Source organism: Leopardus geoffroyi, chromosome C1, assembly GCF_018350155.1.
Source record: "Leopardus geoffroyi isolate Oge1 chromosome C1, O.geoffroyi_Oge1_pat1.0, whole genome shotgun sequence".
Lineage (NCBI taxonomy): Eukaryota > Metazoa > Chordata > Mammalia > Carnivora > Felidae > Leopardus > Leopardus geoffroyi.
The window spans coordinates 3536304-3562676 of record NC_059328.1 but is presented as its reverse complement, the minus strand read 5'-3'; the positions used below and the strand labels follow the sequence as shown (position 1 = coordinate 3562676).

General features: G+C 45.1%; 1 long non-coding RNA gene across 1 annotated transcript; it reads right to left on the bottom strand.

The window, feature by feature from the left end:
- Window positions 1-446: 446 nt before the first annotated feature.
- LOC123597093 lies at window positions 447-26373 on the bottom strand. The gene is made up of 3 exons (XR_006711956.1): window positions 26006-26373; window positions 2056-2237; window positions 447-1491 (listed from the first exon to the last, which is right to left on the bottom strand). It is a non-coding gene; the product is annotated as an uncharacterized LOC123597093 (long non-coding RNA).

The following is a 26373-nucleotide window of genomic DNA, read 5'->3' as shown; positions in this document are numbered from 1 at the left end:
AAAACCATCATTTATAAATCTAAACAGATTCTGAAGAGGGTTGAAGCAACCAGCAGTGTTTATGCTGGAGTGGAAAAGTTGAGTAGTTGGCATGGTAGCTGCCTTTGGATGTTGGATAGATATTTCTATGAATGGGAAAAAACTCATTTCTCTGTGCGACCTTGAGGGCAGAATTGACATTGTGGAGAAATAGGTTTTCAACTGATAAAAGAAAGGAGCTTCTAAAAGTCTGAGCTCTTCAAAGTTGCAATAGGCCACCCAGCCAGGCAGCGAACAGCCTGTTCCTGGGGCCGCCTCGTTGAGGCTGGGCTTCCGTAGGTATGACTCATGCAGGTAGATCCTTGATGGGCTGAGGTGAATGGATTAAATGGTACCCAAGTTACTCAGAAAGAGCTGAGGTCTTGGACAGTTAGCACAGGAAATTTTTTGTGTCAGATTTTTTTTTAAAGGGCAGCCTTCTAGCATTTTCCCAACGGGAATCGTGTGTGTGCTCCCAGCATGTGCCTCTCTGCCTGCTGGTCATTACTGTCCTGTCTCATTTTATCAGGACTCCAAAAGATGATGCTCATGTGGTGATGAGGCTTGGCAGTTAGCCAGGCGCTCTCTCCCTGGGGAGCAGACGCTGGCCTTCGCAGACCTACAGCCCCCATCTGGAGTCCACGACACCTGCCTTCATGGCGGGGCTGGAGCTGAGCTCAGAGAAGCTGCCCGTGTTCCGTTTGCAGCCCTGAATGCACCGCTTTGTAAAGTTCAGCAAGTCCAGGGGCCAATCCTACAATCTTGTCCCGAGTCTTGTGCCTGGAGCATTTTGCCCCACATGTAAGTACCACTCTCCACCAGGAGGGCAGGGAGAGAGAGATTGAGAGAGAGGGAGAGAAGGGAACACTGTCGGGTCCCATGAACGATGCCACTTCCTGTTGTAGCTGTGGGTTTCGTCATCCAGAAAGCGAACCTGATCTGAGCCGTTATGTGATGGACGGATCACTCTGGAGAGGTTCAAACCACTCATAGCAGAGAGCATAACGATGGGAAAACCAGGCGCCATTTGTACCTGGAAGAAGAAGCCAGTTCTCTCTCCCTGGTCCTGGCACTGGAGCTTGCTTCCTGCTCTCCAGCCCCCTGCACCCCCCTTGTCATTGCTGGCACCTTCCAGCCTGTTCCGCTGTCTGCAGACAGCAGATTTCCTCTAGGCCGCCTCTGGCCCTATTTTGTCCCCATCTGCTTTATCTTTTGCTTTCTATCTGGGCGGCCTTACGCCCATCCCGCCAGCCTTAGATGAAAGCAGAGGAGAGAGGAAGAGACACCAGTTAAACATGGTAGAGCCTCTCTGGTCCAACCTCCTACCTCAGGCTCTGGAATCAGCACATTCGTTGGTTCGTGAAACGTTCTTCACGCACAACGGTGGAGGAGATATTTGCAGACTCCGTTTGTGAGATCTTAAAGGGAACAGCATCTTGAAGGGCGTCGCTGCTTTGGCTTTGCAAAAAAAGTCTAATAAAAATAGCATGATGTCTTTCTTATTTTAAGTCTACATTTGTGACTTGTAGATATTCAAAAAACAAGGCTATCCCTTTTTTTCTTTAAACAAAAATGTTCATGGAACTGTGGTAGATAAAAGAGGCAAAAATGAGTTATTCTGATTGTGGTGGGAGCAGCACACCCATCCCCCCACCCCCACCGCCGACATCCGAGGCAGCTCCTAGAGCCAGATTTCCAGCCTGCTGTTAGAAATAACGGGGCCCCAGCGCCCCGTGTGCTTTAGGTAGGAGCTTTCCAGAAGCTCAGGACTTCCCCTAAGAGTTCACAGCCCAATTTATTCATTAAGCAACAACAACAACAACATTTACTGAGCACCCGGCATGTGTCAGGTTTTGTTAGGTGTTTGGGACACTGTAATGGATGAGGAAAACAAGGCCCTTGCTTTATAGGGCTTACATTTCAGTGACTGACACAGACATGCGTGCTAAGTGGTGCAAAGGAAATAAACAGATTAATTAATGAGGTAGAGTGACAGGGTATGGGCTGCTTCCTTAAGACCTGTCCTCAGTGACTTACGTATTTGGACTGGACGGAGTCCTTCTCTCCCTGGTTCAATTGTTTCTCTGAGCCACGTGTCATCTGGACCAAAGCCCCAGCACTGCCCCAGGCGGGGGGTCTGGGGGGATCCTGTCCAACGATTCCTGGGCGGATGCATGCCCCAGGGGTTCCCGAGGCAAAGTAGGGAGCAGAGACACCTTCTGGGAAGGATAGAGGGAGGAGGAAACATCTGTAAGACATCAGCCTTTTCTTGAGAATGATTACGGTACCACGCATGATTGTGGGCATTTGTGGAGAGACTGAGGAGGATGGCGGGTTTAGGTCTTCTCTCCGGGAATTGTAGGTTGCTTATGGGGCGGGGGCGGGGCGGGGAGAGAAATTCCTCCTGGATTTGGGTCCAGGAAGACTCTCGGGGAGGCTGTTCAGCTACCAGAGCATCTGAAAAGTCAAGGTAAGTGGTTAACAAGTATTCGCCCTGCCAGCACGTGCTGAGGGCGGAAACGGCAGCCTTGATCCCACACCGGTTCCTTCTCAAGACCAGTGAGTCCTTCTTGTTCTCCGTGTGGAACTCAGGGCGGTCGGTCTCTAGGGTGGAGCGAGCACAGAAAAGCATGACAAGTTACAAGAAATTGTGGAAAAGAAACATACGGGCAGGCCTTCTCATAGAAAACTATTTTATTCCCAACAATTATGCCCCAACCGCACTCGGATGAACCAGATTGCGTGCAGTGGAAGAACTCATTATTAAACAAGCACAAACAATAATCTGCAAGTAGTATTTTCTAAAAGTCAGCTTTATTGAGGTAGAGCTAACAGAAAGTAAATGATACCTCCCCCCATTCCAAGGCTGAAGTCCTAACCCGTATACTCCAGAATGTGACTGTATTTGGAGACAAGGGCTTGAAAGAGGTAGTTCAGTTGAAATGATGTCTTTAGGATGGGCCCTGATTCAATATGGTGGATGTCCTTACAAGAAGAGAAAATTAGGACACAGAGAAAGACCAGGTGAGGACACGGGGAGGAGACGGCCATCTACACGCCAGAGAGAGGCCGCAGGAGGTACCAACTCTGCCGACCCTTTGATCTCAGACTTCCAGCTTCCGGAAATGTCAGAAGCCAAGTTTCTGTGGTTTAATCCACTCAGTGTGTGGTACTTTGTAATAGCAGCCTGAGCAAACTAAGACATCTTCAGAGCAATGCAGGTAACGAACACATCCATTACTCTAGATGTTTCCTCGTGGTGCCTTTGAATCCTTCCCCTCTGTCCCTCCTGTGGCCCCTCCCACACTATGCCTAGGCATGATAGATTAGTTTGCATTTTCTAGAATTTTATAGAGATGGAATCAGATTGTATATACTCTTTGTATTTAGGAGGGGTGGAAGTCTGGTTTCTTGCATTCAGCATAATTATTTTGAGATTCATTCACATGGTATGTACCAATAGCTCATTCCTTTTTACATTTCTGAGAAGTATTCCACCGTGTAGATGTACCATGACTTATTCATTCACCTATTGGTGGGACAGTTCGTTGTTTCCAGTCTTTGACCATTACTAGAAAGCTACTAGAAATATTGGTGTACAAGCCTTTGGCATGAACACATGTTTATATAAATGTAAACACCTGAGTTTGGAATGGCTGAATCATGTGGTTTGACTCGTTAAGAAATTCCCAATTATTTTCCAAAATAGCCGTACCATTTTACACATCCCTTAGTATGAGAGTTCTGGTTCCTCCATGTACACACAACACTCATATAGAACATCTTTTCAACTGTAGACTTTGTAATAGATGTGCAGTGGGATCTCACTGTCGTTTGAATTTGCATTTCTCTGATGACTTATGACACCGAGCATCTTTTCACACTCTTCTTTCCCATCTGGACATCTTTGGTGAAGTATCTATTCAGATATTTTGTTGCTAAAAATCGGGTAATTTATTCTCTTTTTATATGTCCTATAAGTGTTCTGGAAACTTAGTCTTTATCGGAAATACGCATCGCAACTATTGTTCTCTGGGTCTGTACCTTGTCTCTTCGTTTTATTCTGTATCTTTCAAAGAGCAGATGTTCTAAATTTTGATGAAGTCCAATTTATCAGTTTGTTATTGTGTGGATTGTGCTTTTAGTGTCGCACAAAAATCTTTGCCTACTCAAGAGCACAAAAGCTTTCTGATAGAAGGTTTCTGGTTGTACACTTTTATCAGTTTTGAGTTGACTTTTATACACTGTGCAAGGTATGAATAGAAGCTCACTTTTTTTGGTCCATGGATATCCAACTGCTCCAGCACCATTTGTTGAAAAGGTTATTCTTTCCCCACTGAATTGCCTTTGCACCTTTACTAAAAAAAAAAAAACCCAGTTATCCATATATGTATGTGGATCTATTTCTGGGCTTTATTTCATCCCATTGATCAGTTTGTTGATACTCATGCAATAACATACTGTCTTGATTGCTGTAGCTTTATAATAAATCTTGAAAGCAACCAACTATTTTTTTTTTTAATTTTTTTTTTTCAACGTTTATTTATTTTTGGGACAGAGAGAGACACAGCATGAACGGGGGAGGGGCAGAGAGAGAGGGAGACACAGAATCGGAAACAGGCTCCAGGCTCTGAGCCATCAGCCCAGAGCCTGACGCGGGGCTCGAACTCACGGACCGCGAGATTGTGACCTAGCTGAAGTCGGACGCTTAACCGACTGCGCCACCCAGGCGCCCCTGCAACCAACTATTTTTAAAAGTGGTTTCAGCGATTCTAATTTCTTCATGTGCATTTCTACATGAATTTTAGAATCAGCTTGTCAATTTCCAGCAAAAAGCGTGTTGTCATTTAGAACAAGATGGCGCTCGATCTGTAGATCTGATGGGGGGAAACTGTCGTCTTCACTCGAATGCATATTATGACCCATGCTCACTGTGTACCTTTCTGTTTGTTTGGGTCATCGTTAATTTCGCATGGCAATGTTTTATAGTTTTCCGTGTATGGATATTGCACGTTTAAAAAAATCAGATTTATCCTTAAGCATTTCAGTTTTGATATTCCATGAATGGTTTATTCTCTCTGATGTTAATTTCTGATTGTTGGTGGCCAGTATATAGAAATACAATTAACTTCTGTATATTGATCTTGTGTCCTGAAATGGTTAACTAAACTCCCTTACTCATCTGGAGAATTTGTAGGGATGCACCTGTCTTGTTCCTGATACTGGTAACTTCTGTCTTCTCTCTTCTTTAGTCTGATCAGTCTGGCTAGAGGTTTATCAATTTTATTGGTCTTTTCAAAGGCCAACTTTTGGTTTCATTGATTTTTCTCCACTTTTTCCTTCTATATCACTGATTTCTGCTCTGATTCTTATTATTTCCTTTCTTCCACTTCCTTTGGGCTTAATTTCCTCTTCTTTTTCTAGTTTCTTCAAGTGGAAGCTCAGGTCATTGATTACTGTTCAGTCTATGGATAATTATTACCCCGAGGCAAGACATTCTGTGTAGTCACCCCCAGGCCCTGGGAAGTTGAGGTTCTCTAGACCACCTGGGGTTAATAGGCAGCATCCCTGCTCTGTGTGAACCCTGGGTTCTCTTCTCTCCAATCTTTGGAAAGGGTTTTTTTTCTGAGGACTTGAGATGTTTCCTTGCACTCATGTGCTGGCCAGTACGCAGCGGAATACTCGAGGGGACCATTTGCAGATCCCCAGAGGTCTCTATGTCTGTGAAGCTGTCTTTCCTCTGATACCCTGTCCTGCAACCTCTTCCTGCCTGGGTTTTCTGAGACTCTCAGCGAGGCTTTCTCCACCTGGGGAGTGCACAACGCTTGTCTGTGCCACGTCCTGGAAACAGGAGGCAGTCAGTGGGGGGTGATTTCAGGGCTTGCCTCTTTCATTTCCCATCTCTTAGGGATAAGTTTATTGCTGGTGTCCAAAGTCTTGAACTTTTTCTGGTCTTTTGAAAATCTGAGCTGGAACATTGGTTCTTCCTGGGTCCGGAGCCTGCCAGCCTTTGTATTGGAACCACACATCGGTCATCCTGGGTGCTTAGTGTGCCAACTCATTCCCCCAGGTCCTGGGACTCATCCACCTCCATAATCATGTGAGCCAATTCCTTACAGTAAGTCTCCTTCCATGGACACATTGAATGCATGCTCTCTGGCTCTCCTTTTGTTTCTGTCTCACTGGAGAACACTGACTACTACAGACTTTTGTTTGTTTCAGGTACGAGGATCAGACTGGACCCTGTGAGAAGTGCAAGGGCTGAGTCTCATTATTTCCTGATACAAAGAATTGTTTTGCATAACGTGGATAGTGTCTCCATCTTTTGTTGATTTGGGGAAAGTTTGGGTTTTCACGGTTGGGTTTTTCCTCGAGGGAGCTCATGGCCACCTTGACAGACATGGCTGGTAGTCAGGAGTGGCAAGTTGGGGCCGGCTGGAGGGGACTCTTCCGTGGCACTCTGCTGTGAGTGGTGGGCATTCTCAGCTTTCAACTGCAAAACGCAAGCCAGATGGTACACGGTTTGCTCAAAATTTCCCAGTCCTCCCCTAGTTAGGCCAAATGGTTGCACAGCGGCTGGGGTGCTGGCCACGGAGAAGTAGAGGTGAGGCCGGCATGTTTTCTGCTGCCCTCTGCCTTGTTCGAGCAACAGCTTCAGCCCCCGTCCACGTATTACAGGCTCCATAAAGCAGGCTTGATGACACAGTTATGTTAGCTTGCTGACACGTAAAAACAGCCGACCCTGGGATTAATCAGCTCCGCGCTGGGCTCTCTGGGCACAATGGCCGTCCCGAGGAACATTGGACGGCGTGTCTGCCCTGGGTATTGCACGGACAAAAGCCATTTCTGTTCCCGAGACAGTTTTCCATGCTGCACTTACGAATTTTTATGGGTTTGTGGTGACATTTCCATTTTAATTTGCTAATTATTATTGGTGAAATTGAGAGGCAACTGCAGATTTATTACATTTCACAGTCTGTTGTGTTCCATGTATAGCTGCGAATCTTAACAGCCAGACGGCAACCTGCCCAGTGCGGCCAACGTTAACCCGCTCGGTGCCAGGGGAGCACGGCCTGCCGGGCATAGTCCTGCTCCTGCGGCCCGGGGCCCACGGTGGGGAGCAAGTTGGTAGCTCCTCCGCCCTCCCCCTTGGGCCAGACAGCTTCTTGGAGGACCAGCCACAGGGCAGAGAGCACCCTGGGCCTTCAGGGCCCCCAGCCTGGTCTTCCTCTATTCCTACAAGCATCGCTGGCCGCCCGGAAGCTCAACTCGGACATCACAGGCCGGAGCGATTCTCTGCAGCACTCCACGTGTGCCCAGGAGCGCCTTTGCACTGGCTCCACTGTGGCTGCTGTTTACAACCCTCAACACCTCTCAGTTTTCGTCTGGAATTAGATTTCTCTGGAGTGAGTGTGAGGTGCATGCACACACACACACACACACACACACACACACACACGCTTTTATTTAGGGTTGGCGCTATCTTTTACCATAGTTCATTCATCTATTTTAAATGTTTTTGCACCAACGCCTTCCCCCACCTCTGCGTGCTCCATCATTGTTTCTAAATTTTTTTTTAATGTTTATTTTTGAGAGAGAGAGAGACAGAGCATGAGTGGGGGAGGGGGAGAGAGGGAGACACAGAATGTGAAGCAGGCTCCAGGCTCTGAGCTGTCAGCACAGAGCCCGACGGGGGGACTCGAACTCATGAAATGCGAGATCATGACCTGAGCTGAAATCGGACGCTTAACCGACTGAGCCCCCCAGGCGCCGGGTCGTTGTTTACTACGTTATCACTGTCCACCGCCCCCCCCCCCTTTCATAGATGACAAACTCCTTGAGGACAGAGGCCATACTGGTTCCTCTTCCAACCCAGTTGCACAAGACTGGGAGAATAAGAAATGTGAATGCTTTGATAATTAATAATTTGGTTTATAGGTTTGCTGAAGCATTTACAACCCAGAAGCCCTAGAGATAAATGACCAGCCCCAGAAAAGGGCTTTAGTAAATTATAGTGCTTGAAGAAACTGAATGGTGATTAAAAATTAAACTTTGGAGCCCATAATGATGTGGGGAAAAGCTTATACCTTCGAGCTAAGTGAAAAGGTACGATTAGGATACAGGTAACCTATGATTCTAACTATATGAATATGTTATTATTTTGTTATTCGTGTAAACCCGACCTGTTCCGAAAATAATTTAAGGCAAATTGTGCAAGTATTTCTATGGTTACACATATCTGAAAAAATTTTAGCTCTGAAAACTGTCTATTCTCTCCCCTACTGAGCGGCATCTGGGAAAAGCCAGGACCGTCCCTCAGGGGGAGTCCCCGCTGTCCACGCGAGGAGCTGATGCTGGGATTCTTTGTCTCCCCAAGGGGGCTGCCTATGAAGACAGGTTTCGAAGCCCATTGTCTGCCGGGATGATAAGGCACAAACACGTCTACTCTGAGCCCTTGTGGTGAACGGGGTCTGTATCCCCGTGAGGGCTCTGAGGGCGCCCAGGGCGTCCTCGCCAGGCCCGGTGATGCCCATGAATGTTGCACCTGACAGAAGAGGCTGAAAACGCCCAGCTGCCTGGTGGATTAGGTCGAGCATCTGATTCTTGGCTGGCGGCTCGGAGGCAGGCGTGGCCTCACTCCTCACTCCCATAGGAGCTGTGCTGCAGGATCCTTTCCTACCCTGTGTCGCCCATCCCCGGAGCGGCCGCCACTCTGTCCGTGGCAAGGCTGCTGGGTCCCCCACCTTCCAGACATCTGGGGAACTCGGCTCTCTGGCCAGAAGTGAAATCTTGAAAACCACAGGGGAGTTTTCGTCTAGCAAGGAGGCCTTGCTAAGTGTCCCCCTGTGGCCTGGCAGACGGGGTGCGGTTCCCAAAGCCTCTATGCTCTGGCTTGGATGCTGGGCTGGGACGTCAGCATTTAACAGGGTTTTAGAGCCTACAGCGGCCTAGCAGGGTGACTGGGCTCTGTCTCCTGGTCTCCCCCAGAGACTTGCACAGGGGAAGGAGTGAGACAGGTCCTCCTTGGATTTAAACAGAACCCAGGGTGGTTTGTGGTTTGTTTCATACACCAGCTTACTCATGGGGTCCTGCCTCCAGTCGCTCTGGACCCATCTCTGGGACACCCACGGTCTCTACAGCTGCTTTGCCGTTTCTTTCCCTTGAAAGAAATCCAGTGTTTTTCTTAAGAGGACATCGTGCTCCTTACCGGGTGGAGCCCCTTATCAAAGCGTCTACAGCTGGGTGGACATGTATCAGCCAGCTCAGAACTCTCGCAGGGGGCTTCTGAGACATGCTCAATTTGATTCCGGTGCCAGGCGCTCAAGTTTTCATTTATTTCCTGCCCCGGGGAGCGTGGTGCTTCAGTGGACAGGAGGTGTCAGGACTGTAGTTATTCTGGGGGCTGTTCTGGAGGATGCCGAGGGACCACCGTCACCTACTAAGGGTTACTGTGTGCACCTGTGGCTGGCCGTCCTCTGCACCATGACACAGAGGCAACAGGCGGTCTGGGCTCCGGGACCAGCGCCTCAGTCCATGTCCCAGGACGCATCTGCTACTTGCCTTGGCCAGGAAGACACGGGCTGCGCCCCTTCCACCCCAGACAGGGTGAGGGGACCGAGTTGCATGGGCCAAAGGCTGTGATGGATGAGAGCAGACTCCTAGGCTGCAGCATGGCCACTCCAGCCACCTGCTGATGGATTGAGAGCTAATGGCATTGCAACGCGCAGCATTGAGGAGTGCCAGGTAGTGGGAAGGAATGATTTGAGACCAGGGCACAGAAATTTGTTTGGGGGAGCCCGGGCTACCAGGTGAAGGAATCCAAGCTGTCAGCAAGCCCTCTCGTCTCCCCCTTCAGGACTGACCGAGAATATCCTCTGCTTCCCACAGTTGGGACAACGTGGTCCAGGCCACCCCCCACCCCGTCTCTTGTCTGGATTACAGCAGCAGCACCCTAACTTGCGTCCTCACTTCCACCCTGTCTTGCTGTAGCCTGTTCTCAATGCAGCCAAAGGATCCTTTAAAGACCCATGTCGGTGAGGGTGTGAAGAAATGGGAACGCTCTTGCACTGTCGGTGGGAATGCAAACTGGAGCAGCCACTCCGGAGACCGGTATGGAGGCTCCTCAAAAAATTAGAAACAGAACTATGCGGCGACCCAGCAATTGCACTGCTAGGTATTTTTATCCAGAGGGTACACAAATGCTGATTCACGTCCCCATGTCGGGCTCTGTGCTGAGCCTACGTGGGATTCTCTCTCCCTCTCCTTCTCTGTCCCTCCCCAGCTCACGCTGTCCCTGTCTCTTTCAAAGTAAATAAATAAACTTAAAAAAATGCTGACTCGAAGGGGCACACGCATCCCCGTCTTTATAGCAGCACTATCGACAATAGCCAAGTTATGGAAAGAGCCCAAATGTCCATCAAATGACGAATAGATGGAGATATAGTATATACACAATGCGATATGACTCGGTGATGAAAAAGAATGAAACCTTGCCATCTGCAACAGTGTGGATGGAACTAGGGTGTCCTGTGCTAAGTGAAATAAGTCGGTCAGAGAAAGACAAATATCCTATGATTTCACTCGGAGGTGGAATTTAGGAAACACAACAGGTGAACACAGGGGAAGGGAAGTGTGTTATTGCTTGTGTACCCAGATTGTTAATGCCGTATAGCAAGGTCCCCATGCATGTGACACACGTATGATAATGCAAATGAAGGGAACAGGATCTGGCTGTCGGGAGAGCGGGGACAGTCAACAGTCTTCCGGGGCCTGAAGCTGGTTCCGTTCTGGGTCCGGATCTGCCCACTGAACAGCACCTTCTCTCTCCCTTGCCCTTTCAGCTTCCTTGGCACCAGGGCGGGTGCGTGAGCAGAAGTGTTCACGGCGGTCCCGTGAAGAACGTCTGTGGGGCCCCCCGGCTGGGACATCTCCCCTGCGCCCCTCCCTTGGAGGCCAGTGCAGTCTGGGCGCCCCTGGGGCCCCCAGGCAGCTGAGCTGCGGGTGCTGCAGCCTCTGTGGTGAGGAAGTGCCTGGAAAAAGGAAGAAGGGGGAACCCTGTGTAACAAGCAGGCTGCCAGATCCTGGTGTTGCTTGTGGCTTCAAGCTGGCAGAGTAGACCATTGGCCGAGGCCAATGTCCAAGGACCATGTAGTGGTTTTCCAGTCTGTGGGCCGCCCGGCTCCTTGCTCTCTTTCTGCCAGAGTCTTTATTGGCCATTTCACTGCTCATTAGCGCCGCTGTTAGGACAGGGTCTGAGGGAGGCGGAGTGGGCAGAGCAGTCCCGGCTGATGCTTGCTGGAAACCTGGCAGGCAAGCATCGGGCTATTTTCTACCATTTCTACCAGTCCGTGTGCGATTCTGTTGTTTCTGAGGGACCATGTCTTGGGAGTCGGTGCTGTGTGGCCATGTACACGGGCTCAGTCCCCATCTTGATGGCCTTTCCCTTGTCTGGGAGTGGATCGGGCCACACGTGGGCGGGCTCTGGAGGCCCCCGCGGACGTGGACTGTGGCTCCCCGGCCCCCATCAGGCCCCTCCCCGGGCCCCTTCCCCTGAGGTCAGGCTGGCGGGCCCGGGCAGGGCAACTTGGCCAGAGCTCTCTGCACCTCTGGGCTCTCTCTGGGGCACGTTCATCCTCCCACTCTTGCTTCTTTCTCTTTTGGGTCGAGGCCTGTGGCTGCCAGCCGTGGACTGGCCACCCCTTGCTACACCGCACCTGTTCTCGGTCAGCCTGATCACACGGAGACACCAATGACCCTCAGCTGTCGCCAAGTCCAGTGGAACATTCTTCCCTTTTACCTGATGTTGCAAGACCACTGCCTGTGCAGAGCTTTGCTCTCCTGACCTCCCGCTGCTCTCTCCTCCTGTCCAGGCCATGGGCTCCTGGCCCCTCCATGCTCCACCCCAGGGCCCGTCCTTGAGAGCTGACTCCAAGAATCTCATGCTATCGTACTCAGTCCCACCATTTGCCACCAATGCCTCCCTCCCGGTGTGCCCAAGGCTCACACAGAATCCTCCTCCTGCTATCTGCCCTGTCTTCGCGAGTGGGCCCACAGCTGGAATTGGGAACCCTTTTGGAATCTTCTGTTCTGCTCCCTGTACATCTAGTGGTCCTTCTAGCCTTTGCTGACTCTTGAATCAGTTTCTTCCTTCCAACCCCACCTCCTTCCTTCAGCTCCGCGGGCCATCACTGACCCAGGAACATGCACCGTGGCCCCTAGCTGGTGCCCAGAGTCCTGTCTCCCTGCACAAAAGCTCCCCCAGGCTGCTTAAGGGAGACTCCAGGAGAAAGTCTCAGCAGAAGCCTTTGTCCGGGTTCTGTGACCACAGGGGAGCAGACAAGGCACACGGGGGCTGGCGGGACAGGGACGTACGCCGTCTTCCCGACCTCCCATCCCGGCGTTAGGCCCACGAGAGCCTGTGGCAGGTAAGGAAGTTGGAGACAAAGCAAGGAAGCCTCTCTCCCTCTCACCGCCTTCAGCTCCTGGAACTGACCGCAGAGGAAGCAGATACCATGTCAGTGACCGGCATGAGGTTCAGAAGAGGCACCAGGGACATTTTCATGCCACTCTTTCAGAGGCTGGAGAGGTCGCCGACTCCCAGGCTATTTCTCTTTGGCCTCAAAAGCCGCCTCTGTCCCACTGCTGTCGCTGTCACTTGGAATACGAACAGGTAACATTTGTCAGATGTCCGAGCGCTTGCTATATGCAAGCACTGTACGTGTCCTTTCTCATCGGGGCCTCCCGGTGGCCTTCCCCTTTTAGACGCTGAAGCTGAGAAGGGGAATGAGGACCTGCTTGGGGCTTCGAAGGTAGTGAGTCGGTCGGTGGTGGCCCTGTAATTAGACCCCGAGCAGCCCGGGTCCCAGAGCCTGTGCTCCTGACCATGGAGACATGGTGACCTTCACTGACGGTTTTTCACTGGGCTGTGTTCTTCCCCGTTTCCTATCCTTTCTCACGTACCCGCCTTCCGTGGAGACAGGTGACAGCTTGTCGGGTCCTGGCTGAGGGGGGACCTGATGGTTACTCGACACCTGCTAGGTGCCAGGAGCTTTACAGATGTGCCTCATTCTGTCTCCGCAGAGCCCTGTGCATGCTGATTGCAAACGGCCTGAAACAGGGGCCTTTCCCCCCCACCAGAATCCTGCCATTTCCTGGCGTGTGTGGGAACTCCTAATATTTAGTGCACGTTCAGTTCTGTTACGACTCCCACTCACTGCCAAGGAACCTGGGGCTTGGGCCACAGCTGTGGTGCGGCCTCTCCCAGACTGCAGGCCTGCACCCACCCCTGACCAGTCCTCCATTCCAAAGAAGCTGCTAGATTCCCTCTTCTCGGTGACATTCGGCCAAGAAACAGATTTCTCTTTCCCCAGGCAGCACAGCCCGGCTGACCATTAAACATTATTCCTTCCTGATATCTTTTACCACGATTTATTTGGTGGTTTGATGGGCAAAAAAAGATTCCTGGTCCGTACCTTTAATGTAACGAGGACATTAGGGATGCGTAATGGAGGTGGAAATCACTTTCTAATACATAAAACATAAATACAGCAAAAGTGCACAAATGAGCTATAACTCTTCCTTCTTTTCATGGTCAATAATAAAAAAAAAAAAAAACCAATCTTTCCTCATTAATTTGGACCAGGATGAAACTGTGGGGCTGCTGATTTTTCAAAGTGCTTTCTGCAAAATAATGAGGCTGTTTATTAACATCCAGGAGGCGAGGGAGGGCTCGTAGCTACGACAGTTTCTATAGTAACTGCAACAAGAAAAGGGAGGCACAGCTGGAGAAATCTGTGCCACCCTCCCCCCCTACCCCTTGGTAGCAAGGGGCAGGCCTGGGGACCCTGGGCTAAGTGACGAGGTCACTTGGGGCTGTGTCCCCTTGGTTGGTCTTCAGGAGGAAGGCAGAGGGTTTTAGGGCTTGGTAAAAGTAGCATTGATAAGAAGGGACATTGGCTTTACGCTTGTAAATGGCGTGTGATGTCTTAGAGACGTGGTTGTGTGTGGCCTTGTCTATAAAAAAGGCTAAAAGCAGGTTCTTGAACATCACTTCACACTCCCCGTGATGGCTACAATCAAAAAGGTAGACCACAGCGAGTGTCGGTGAGGGTGTGAATAAACCAGAGCCCTCCTCCATGGCTGGTGGGGAGAGGAAAATAGAGCAGCCCCTTTGGAAAATGGTCTGGCGGGTCCTCAGAAAGTAAATCATAAAGTTTCCATAAGACTGGACAGTCTCACGTCTACGAACGCAGCAGAAAGAAATGAAAGCATATGTCCACACAAAAACTCGTGCAAGAACGTTCACAGCAGCATCGTTCACGATAGCCCCCAAGTGGAAACGACCTGAATGTCCATCAGCTGATACACGGGTAAAGAAAATGTGGTCTATCCATATGCTGGGATACTGTGGAGACACAGGAAGGCATGAAATCTTGATGCCCTGCAGCACAGATGACACATGGAAACGTTATGCTAAGTGGAAGAAGCCAGTCACCAAAGACCACAGATTGCATTAGTGTCCTGAGGCCACCGTAACGAAATGCCACAGACCAGTGGCTTAAACAGCAGAAATGCAGTCCCTTATGGGTTCCGGAGGCCAAAAGTCTGAAATCAAGGTGCCGGTAAGGCTGGTTCCTTTAGAGGGTTGTGAGGGAGAATCTATTTCACGCTTTTTTTCCTGGCTTCTGGTGGCTTGCTGGCCATCTTTGGTGGATGGTCTTCTCCCTGTGTGGGTCTTTGTCCAAATTTCCACTTTTTATCAGGACAGAAGTTATACTGGACCAGGTATGCACTTTGCTCCATGATGATCTCATCTTAACTAATTTCCTGGGGAATGACCTGATTTCCATGCAGGATCACATTCTGAGATACTGTGAGTTAGGACTTCAGTGTAGGAAATTTGGGGGTACACATCCCCAAACAGATTCTGTTTATAGGAAATGTCTGGAATATGCAAATCCACAGAGGTGGAAAGTAGCCCAGTGGTTGCCAAGGCTGGGAAGGTTTGTGGGAAGTGGAGAGTGATTGCCAATGTGGGTAGGGGTTTATTTTTTTAGGGGTGACGAACACATCCTAAAGTTGATTGTGGTGTTGGCCATGCAACTCTGTCAATGTACTAAAAGCACTGAGTTGTAAAATTTAAATTGGCGAATTCTATGGTATTTGAATTCTATCTCATTAAAGGGAGATCCTTGCACATCTGAGAAAAGGAGTGTTTTCTTTGCAGTTAAATGCCTGGCAGCCTTTCTTCATTGCTGCTTAAAAAAATTTTTTTAAAAGGTTTATTTATTTTTGAGAGACAGAGAGACAGACTGCAAGTCGGAGAGGGACAGAGAGACAGGGAGAAACAGAATTGGAAGCAGGTTCTAGGCTCTGAGCTGTCAACACAGAACCTGAGGCGGGGCTCGAACCCATGGACCGCGAGATCATGACCTGAACCGAAGTCAGTTGCCCACCCAGGCGCCCCTCTCATTGCTGCTTTGACTAGTGCCTATACAGACTGTTTCAGCCTCCCTTGGTGCCCTGGCCACACTGTTCCCACTGCTTGGGATGGTTCCTCGTTGCCCTTTTCTGTCCTGACCATCTTCTACAGTCTAGTAGAAGTCTACTCCCCTCCCCAAACCTTTCCTGATGACTAGTTTCCCCTGAGTCCTTTCTTCCCTGAGTTTCTATAGTATATAACTTTGGGTCTTGAGTCTCAGTGGGTTACCTGCCTTATTTTCTGGTTGTTTATGAGTCCCCTGCCTTCCCAAATAGATCACACATTGCTCTAGGGCAAGGACTGTGGGTCCTGCACCTGTAAGCCCTGTGGTGTTCAGGTGAGAGTGGGGTATGTATACCTTTAATAATGTGGTAACTTGACTCATCGATCACACCAAAGAGAAAACATCCCTGGCCCTGACTCAGGGAGCAGATCCATACAAGAGCACATAACTGATTTGCTCATGACTCATTGAATCATGGTGTGACCTGCTCATAGTTGCTGTGAGCCACTACTACTCGCTTCTACTCAGAAAGGTCCCTCTCTTTTAGAGGGAGCTCCTAGCTGCATGAATACCCGAGGCCCCCTATAACGCAGGATGGGCTGGCCCTGGGGACATCATTCCCAATATAGGAGAACCATTGATCCTCTATCCGGTGTGGTCTGCTCCTTGAAAGCCTATTGTCAGGGAAGTAACTTTGTCATGTTCCTTTGTTTCTATAGCTTTTCCTTCCCTGCTTGGGGGTCCCTGGAATCTCCCTATCTGTCCAGACAGCTTAGATTTCTATCTTGATTTCAACTGACTAATAAAAAATATCAACTTAGTGGATGATTCATTTATATCTTAATCCCCAGTTCCAAAAGCTTGGAAAAGCTTTCTAGCTCAAAGTCTTAGGCATTCTAATGGAATGTTTCCCAAGAGATGGCATTTCAGGAAGGAGGGAAGATTTCGTTGGAGACACAGAGTGCTTTACATTATTCCTACTTATTAGGCTGGAGAGACCCCACCATCAACGTTTCCTCTCTTGAAACCCTCTCTGCCAATTTTAAACCATATTTCCCCCAAATATTTCATGAACTCTAATGTATAAAGCAGACAAAAGAGGGTATTTCTGGTCAGGATGACACTATAAGTATACACTTCAAGTGCAGACCAAAATCTAAGAAAATGTAAAAATGGGAATAGCCAAAATAATATTGAAGAAGAAAACCAAGGTGGGAGGGATGCCTCACAATCCCAGACTTTAGACTCTACTACAAAGCTGTAATCATCAAGACAGTATAGAATTGGACCCATAAACCTTTGACAAACCCAACTAATCTTTGACAAAGTAGGAAAGAGTATCCAATGGAAAAAAGACAGTCTCTTTAGCAAATGGTGCTGGGAGAACTGGACAGCAACATGCAGAAGAATGAAACTAGACCACTTTCTTACACCATTCACAAAAATAAACTCAAAATGGATGAAGGACCTGAATGTGAGACAGGAAACCATCAAAGCCCTAGAGGAGAAAGCAGTAAAAAACCTCTTTGACCTCAGCCGCAGCATTTTTTTACTCAACATATCTCCAAAGGCGAGGGAATTAAAAGCAAAAATGAGCTATTGGGACCTCATCAAGATAAAAAGCTTCTGCACTGCAAAGGGAACAATCAACAAAACTAAAAGGCAACTGACGGAATGGGAAAAGATATTTGCAAATGACATATCAGATAAAGGGCCAGTGCCTAAAATCTATAAAGAGCTCACCAAACTCCACACCCAAAAAACAAATAATCCAGTGAAGAAATGGGCAGAAGACATGAATAGACACTTCTCCAAAGAAGACATCCAGATGGCCAACAGGCACATGAAAAGATGCTCGTCACTCCTCATCAGGGAAATACAAATCAAAACCACACTGAGATACCACCTCACACTGGTCAGAATGGCTAAAATGAACAAATCAGGAGACTATGGATGCTGGCGAGGTTATGGAGAAACGGGAACCCTCTTGCACTGTTGGTGGGAATGCAAACTGGTGCAGCCACTCTGGAAAACAGTGTGGAGGTTCCTCAAAAAATTAAAAATAGAACTACCCTATGACTCAACAATAGCACTGCTAGGAATTTACCCAAGGGATACAGGAGTGCTGATGCATGCAGGCACATGCACTCCATTGTTTATAGCAACACTTTCAACAATAGCCATATTATGGAAAGAGCCTAAATGTCCATCAACTGACGAATGGATAAAGAAGATGTGGTTTAGGGGCACCTGGGTGGCGCAGTCGGTTAAGCGTCCGACTTCAGCCAGGTCACGATCTCGCGGTCCGTGAGTTCGAGCCCCGCGTCGGGCTCTGGGCTGATGGCTCAGAGCCTGGAGCCTGTTTCCGATTCTGTGTCTCCCTCTCTCTCTGCCCCTCCCCCGTTCATGCTCTGTCTCCCTCTGTCCCCAAAATAAATAAATGTTGAAAAAAAAATTAAAAAAAAAAAAAAAGAAGAAGATGTGGTTTAGATATACAGTGGAATACTACTTGGCAATGAGAAAGAATGAAATCTGGCCCTTTGTAGCAACGTGGATGGAACTGGAGAGTGTTATGCTAAGTGAAATAAGTCATACAGAGAAAGACAGAGACCATGTTTTCATTCATATACGGATCCTGAGAAACTTAACAGAAGACCATGCGGGAGGGGAAGGGGAAAAAAGTTACAGAGAGGGAAGGAAGCAAACCATAAGAGGCTCTTAAATACTGAGAATAAACTGAGGGTTGAAGGGGGGGAGGGGGAAAGTGGGTGATGGGCATTGAGGAGGGCACCTGTTGAGATGAGCACTGGGTGTTGTATGGAAACCAATTTTACAATAAATTATATTAAAAAATATAAACTGCTGCTTTTGTCTATAAAAAATGGGAAAGTCACAGAGGCATAGCCATCATAGAAAAAGACGTTAAGACATATTTCTCAATAGTCGATAGAACAAGCAGACAAAATAATCTGTCAGGATATGGAAGATCTGAACAACGCAATTAATCAAATTGACCTAATTGACATAAATAAAACCCTGCACCCAACAAAGACAGAATGTGCCTGCTTTTCACTCGAATAAATGAACATGAGTCATTTGCCCAAATTGACCATACAGTAGCTCATAAAGCAAGGCTTAACCATTTTCAAAGAATTGAAATAATTCAGAGAATGTTCTCTGACCACAGTGCAATTAAGCTAGAAAATCAATGGCAAAAAGATAACTAGAAAATCTCCAACTGCTTAGTAATTAAGCCACACACTTATAAGTCACCTATGGTTCAAAAAAGAAATCACAATGGAGATTCAGAAATTAGAAAATATTTTTAACTAAATGGCAATGAAGACACATCATATTATACTTGTAGATTATAACTAAAGTAGTACTTAGAGAGAAATTTATAGCCTTATATAGAAAAGAAGAAAGGCTGAAAAATCAATAACTTCAGCTCTCATTTTAAGAAGCAAGAAAAAGAAAATCAAGCCAACTCCAAAGAAAACAGAAGGGAAGGAATTATAAAGACAAAAGCATAAATAAATGTAATAGAAAGCAAGTATACAATAGAGAATACCAATAGAGTCAAAAGTAGATTATTTGAGAACATCAATAAAACTGATAAACTCCTAATAAAACTAATCAAGAATAAAAGAGAGAAAACACTTACCAATATAAGGAGTGAAAAAAGGGAAAGGAAGAATTCTGCAGATATTACAAATGTTAATGTAGAAATAATGTAGAAAATAAGAAAATATTATGGACATATATCTGCTGAAGACTGTGTGTACCAAATATATAAGGAATTCTTACGACTCAATTGTAAAAGAACCCAGTTGAAAATGGGCAAAAGGTTTGAACTGACATTTTACCAAAGATGATATACCAATGGCAAATGCACACATGAGAAGATGTTCAATATCATTAGACACAAAAATTAAAACTAAAATCACGGTGAAATACTACTACACACCCACCAGACTGGCTAAAATTGAAAAGACTCTCCATACCAGCGGTTGGCAAGGATGAAGAATAACTCTGACACAAAAATATTAACTTTCAGTAGACCATTACAGGTTAGGTACAAATAGTGTAATCCACTGATCAAGCACTAAAAATAATACAAAGGAGTATAACCAAAAATCCAATAGAAAAAAATAAAATGAAAAAAAAAACTATGAAGCATTAAAATAGTCCAAAAGAAGGCAGAAAAATGAGAAGAAATTAACAAAAAACATAGGAGACCAACAAGATAAATAACATGGGTAAACTACATTCAACCATAGCAATAATCACATTAAGTGTATGTGGCTAAATAACCAAATAAAAGGCAGAGATTGTTAGATTAGATAAAAATATGATACCCAGTTATATATTATTTACAAGAAATCCACTTTTTTTTCAATATATGAAGTTTATTGTCAAATTGGTTTCCATACAACACCCAGTGCTCATCCCAAAAGGTGCCTTCCTCAATACCCATCACCCACCCTCCCCACCCTCCCACCCCCCATCAACCTTCAGTTTGTTCTCAGTTTTTAAGAGTCTCTTATGCTTTGGCTCTCTCCCACTCTAACCTCCTTTTTTTTTTTTTTTTTCCTTCCCCTCCCCCATGGGTTTCTGTTAAGTTTCTCAGGATCCACATAAGAGTGAAAACATATGGTATCTGTCTTTCTCTGTATGGCTTATTTCACTTAGCATAACACTCTCCAGTTCCATCCATGTTGCTACAAAGGGCCAGATTTCATTCTTTCTCATTGCCACGTAGTACTCCATTGTGTATATAAACCACAATTTCTTTATCCATTCATTAGTTGATGGACATTTAGGCTCTTTCCATAATTTGGCTATTGTTGAGGGTGCTGCTATAAACATTGGCGTACAAGTGCCCCTATGCATCAGTACTCCTGTATCCCTTGGGTAAATTCCTAGCAGTGCTATTGCTGGGTCATAGGGTAGGTCTATTTTTAATTTTTTGAGGAACCTCCACACTGTTTTCCAGAGTGGCTGCACCAATTTGCATTCCCACCAACAGTGCACGAGGGTTCCTGTTTCTCCACATCCTCTCCAGCATCTATAGTCTCCTGATTTGTTCATTTTGGCCACTCTGACTGGTGTGAGGTGATATCTGAGTGTGGTTTTGATTTGTATTTCCCTGATGAGAAGCGATGTTGAGCATCTTTTCATGTGCCTGTTGGCCATCTGGATGTCTTCTTTAGAGAAGTGTCTATTCATGCTTTCTGCCCATTTCTTCACTGGGTTATTTGTTTAAGAAATCCACTTTAAATATACAGATATAAATAGGCCAAAAGTAAAATAATAGAAAAATATATTTCACACGAAAAGAAATACAGAGAAAGCTGGGGTGGTTACACTAATACCTGACAAAGTCAACTTCAACACGAGGAATACTTCCAGGAAAAAAGAGAGACTGTGCACAATTATGCAGGGTCAATTCACCAAGAAGACCTAATAATTCTAAGTAGCTGCTCACATTACAATAAGGCTTTAAAATGTAGGAAGCAAAAACACAGAACTGAAAGGAAAAATAAACAACCCACAATTATATTCAGACCTTCAAAACTCTTTTCTCAGCAATTGATAAAGCAAATAGAAAATCAATAAGAATACAGAAGACCTGAGGAACACTTCCAACCGATATGACCTAGGGATATTTGCAGAGTTTTATAACTCAAAAGCAGTAGAATTCACACTCTTAGTAAGTGCTTCTGGAACATTTATGAAGATAAACCTTATTCTATGAAAAACCTTAGTAGATTCCAAAGATTTAAAAGAGTTGAAATAATAGAAATTATCTTTTCTGATCCTAAAGATTTAAGCTAAAAATCAATAAAAGAAGGTTATCAGGAAAATCTTGGAAACTAAGCACATATTGCTAAATAACCTTGGGGCGAAAAAGAAGACAAAAAGGAAGTTAGAAAATATTTCAAACTGAGTAAAACTAAGAATGCAACATATCAAAATTTGTGAATGCAGCTAGAGCGGAGCTTAGGGGGAAGTTTCAAGCATTAAAATTAATTAATTAAATACTAAAAATGATTCAATTGATTCAACATTTAGTTAATTATATCAGTTAAATGAAAGGCCTTAAATCAATCACCTAAGTTTTCACTCTAAGAAAATGGAAAAAAAAAAAAGAGCAAATTAAACGGAAAATTATAGGTGGAGGAAAACAATAAAGAGAATAAAACAATGAAACAGAAAATAGAAAGAGTAATAGAAAAAAGCAATGAAACCAAAAGTTGTTTTTTTATTTAAAAGATCAGCAAAATCGGTAAAATCCAAGTGAGGCTAAACAAGGATGACAGAGAAGAGACACCAGTGGCCAGCGTCATGAATGTAAGAGTAGAGCCACTGAAGACACTACAATCACTGAAAGATGATAGGGGAATATTACAAACAATTTTATGCCCATACATTTGACAATTTGGGGAAAAAATGTATCAATTGCCCGAAGGACACAAACTACCTAAGTTCACTCAGGAAGAAGTAACCTGAATAGTCATATGTCTATTAAAGAAATTGAATCTGTAGTTAAAAATCTTGCTATAAAACTCCAGGCTTGGTCAGCATGATAGGCGGATTCTACAATATATTTAGACAAAAATTAATACTAACTCTGTACCAACTCGTTCAGAAAACAGAAGAGGAGGGAACCCTTCTGAACTTAGACTCATACCACTTGATTTCAAGACTTGCTACAAAGCTAAAATCATTAATACATCACCATGCTGATGAAAAAAATAGTGCAGAGTGTCCAGAAGGAGATCCACACGAATACGGCTGATTGATTTTGACAAAGGCGCAAAGACAAGTCAAAGGAGAAAGGAGAATCTTTTCAATTAATGATGCTGGAACCACTGGGATCCATGTGCAAGATGCCTCTCCCCAAAACCCCAAACCTGAACCCATCCTTTTCTCCTTATAATCCCTAAATGTAAAACCTAAAACCTTACAATTTATAGAGCAATGCTGTTCCATATCCGTGTTTTCCAGTATGGGAGCCACCAGACACTTGTGGCTTTTGTGTAATTGAAATGTGGCTAGTGAGACCTAAGAACTAAATTTTAAATTTTACTTAAGTTAATTTAAATTATACATCCCCATGTAGTGGCTGCCGTATTAGACAATGGAGGTTCAGAAGAAAATGCTGGAGAAAATTTTGTGTCACTGGACTAAGCAAAAGTTCCTCAAAGATGACACTAAAAATATGATCCAAACAAGAAAAAATGGATACTTCCTGTTTTATCAAAATTAGAAATTTCTCTAAGAAAGACTTTTAAGAGAATGGAAAGACAAGTGATGGACTGGGAGGAGGTATTTGCAAATCACATATATGACAAATGGCTTGTATTCAGAATATGTAGAGAATTCTCAAACTCAATCAAAAGAAAACATTTCAATAAAAAATGGGCAAAAGATTTGAATGGATACTTCATCACAGAATATATGTAAAAAGCAAACAAGTACACGGAAAAGCCTCAATGTCACTAGTTATGATCAGAAATGCAATTTAAAACCATCACCAGATGCCGCTATATGCCTTTTAGAATGGTTAAAAGGAAACAAACAAACAACAAGCTGACAATACCAAGTGTTGACGGGGATAGGAAGCAACCGCAGTTGTCACATGTGACTGGTTGCAGGAACGCATGATGGTACTGATGCTTTGGGAAACATTTTGGCACTTTATCATGAAGTTAAATACAAATTCATTGTATGACCCAGCAGTTCCACTCTTGGTATTTACCCAAGAGGAATGAAACCATATGTTCACAAAACATGCATCCAAGAATGTTGACATCGATTTTGTTGGTACTGTCCCCAAATTGGAAACAGCTTAAGTATCCATCAATAGGTGATTGGGAAAAGTGTGGTATATCCATACGTTGGGATACTTCTCAGCAAACAAAACAAAACAAAGCACCCCCCAAAATCAAAACCCCCCAAAAAACTACTGATACATGCAACAACATATTTGAAACTCAAAAATGTCATGCTGACCAAGAGTCCATGCTAATCCTATTTTATATGAAATTTGAAAACTGGCAAAAATAATCTGTGGTAATAGAAAACATACCTGTGGTTGCCTGTTGGAGTGGGATACCTGTGGATGGGGAATGATTGAAGGGGGCATAAGAGAACTTCCTAAGATGATCTACCTAAACATTCATCTTGATTGATAAATTGTATGAAATGTATATCTTGACTGAGGTGTTCATAACATTGGCATATATACTTGTCAAATTCAAAGTTATTGAATTTTAGACTTAAGATCTAGGCAAAATACTAAATTTAAATTTTTCATCGATTAAAATAAATGAGAGGAATATCTATTCACAGATTTGAAATGATCTCCAGAATAAATTATTAAATGGAAAAACTCAAGGTGGGAACCTATGAACATTTTTGTTGTTTTTGAATAAAACTAATAAGATTACCTCTTTAAAAAAAGATCACCCCTGAAGGCACAGATGAAAAACAGAGGACATGACAGGAAGAAAGTGATCCTTTTCTGGATTTATCTTGTTCTATACTTTTTGCCTAGGTATCATGTATAAAATTAAATTCATAAATAAGTTTAAAAATTCCAAAAGAAATGAAAATTGGAAATAGGGAAAGAACTGCACAATATAGCACTTATTAACATACATATCTAATAATACTGTGTTATACACTTGGAAGTTGCTAAGACAGTAGATCCCCCACCAAAAAGAAATGGTAATTACATGATGTGGTGTAGGTGCTAGCTAATGCTACGACAGCAATCATGTTGTAATACAGGAGTATCGAATCAACACATTGTACGCCTTAAATGTGCACAGCGTCTGTGCCGACTAAATCTCAATAGAGCTGGGAAAAAACGAAATAGTGGAAAGAATTATTTCATGTCATTTCAGAATACTGTACTGTGATCATATATCCTTACTTGATACACTGATTCACGCAAAGGACAAGTAGTGTTGCCAAGAAATCTTAAATTTCATTTTGAAAGTCATATTATTTTTAGTAATATTGGTATTACTCTTTAAAATATTATATAAGAAAATAAAGCAAGTTCATAAATTACGTTCGTATTTTTAAGGTCCAAGATTTCTAGTGGATAAAAGAGAGAGACATCATTATGAAATCAAAGAAATTAAATAAAACCCATCTACTGGGAAGTTTGCATTGGAAATATCAGTATGATCTTACACTATCTTTGGTCTTTATAAAATGCGAGAGTTGGTGCTACCCGCTAAAAATGCCCAGAAGCGAAAAACATCCTTAACATCAGGACTGTGGTGTCTGTATCCCAATCCTTATGAACAGGAACTGTGGTCTGAGAAAAGAAGTCTGATTCCAGGGGCACCTGGGTGGCTCACTTGGTTAGGTGTCTGATGCTTGATTTCAGCTCAGCTCATGATCTCATGGTTTGTGGGTTCAAGCCCCTCACTGGACTCTGAGCTGACAGTACAGAGCCTGCTTGGGATTTTCTCTCTCTCTCTGCCTCTTTCTCTGCCCCTCTCTGGCTCATGCTCTATCTCCCTCTCAAAATAAGTAAACATTTAAAAAAGAGTCTGATTCGGGGCGCCTGGGTGGCTCAGTCCGTTAAGCATCCGACTTTGGCTCAGGTCATGATCTCACAGTTTGTGAGTTCAAGCCTCGCGACAGGCTCTGTGCTGACAGCTCAGAGCCTAGGGCCTGCTTCTGATTCTGTGTTTCTCTATCTCTCTGCTCCTCCCCTGTTCTCTTTCTCTCTCTCTCAAAAATAAATAAACATTACAAAAAAATTTTTAAAGAGTCTGATTCCAGTTCTGGGGCAGGAAATATACAAGATGTGCCTGCTGTAGAACAATGGTATATGCCCCAAACCAGGGAAGTTATTAAAGACTATTGGGGTTCTATCAAAGAATACAGGAGCCAACATGACAGGACTTCCGTTGGTCAAAGATGGGACTGTCTGAGCCTGAAATATGATGATGGCAATGTGTGCAATACATAAAACCCCATAAGTTTATAATGTTCCCAAAAGAGGAAGCAGAGTAGGGACAGAACAAGAGTGTTAGAGATGAGCGGGGAGGGCTGGGGGAGAAGGAAAGTTCACTGGCAGCATGAAATTCTCACTCTGAAAATAAGCAATGAAAGGGAGATAATTAAGCATTTGTTCTTTCTCTCCTCTAAGAATTGGATTGCTTTGGTTGATGAGAGAAAGTTAAGAGAAAAAAATCTTAGTTAATAAGTGGTGGAAGGCTCATCAGGATCAGAAAATAACCATTTTTCATTCCCCAGTGGAATAATCGATTCAGGCAAAGATGGCCAATGGGTGGGTGGGGTGGGGGGGCATTGCATGAAAGGCACAGAATGGTAGGGGACTTGCCCCAGGTCACACAGCTAATGTGTGGCAGATAAGATTGGAGCCCAGCCCGCCTGGCTGTAGTAGCCATGGTTGTAACCGTTGTACCATTTTCCCTCGTAAAATGGTGATAGTGGTTAAAATTACTCACTGGTTCAACAGATCCTGATGGGGTTCTACTACCTGTGAGCACAGCACACACAGTTCCTGCTCTCCTGAGGATCACACTCTTGGGGGTTGAAATCCAGGTGTGTGGGTGTGTGGGTGCTCGTTAGGCTGCGATCTGCATTTTGCTGGAGGTTGGAAAGTTTTCATAATAAAAATAAAAAGCAAATAAGAGATTAAATTCGTATTTTGTTGGCATCAATTCGTCTTAGTAGCTGAGATTCACAACGTTTACTTCTCATCAAGTCAGAATGGAGCGATGTTGATGCACGTGACATCCGAAGCTGGCGGCGGTGGGGGGGGGGTGGTTTGGGAGCCCCTTCAGCATCCGACTTATTTCCGAAGCTTCCTGAG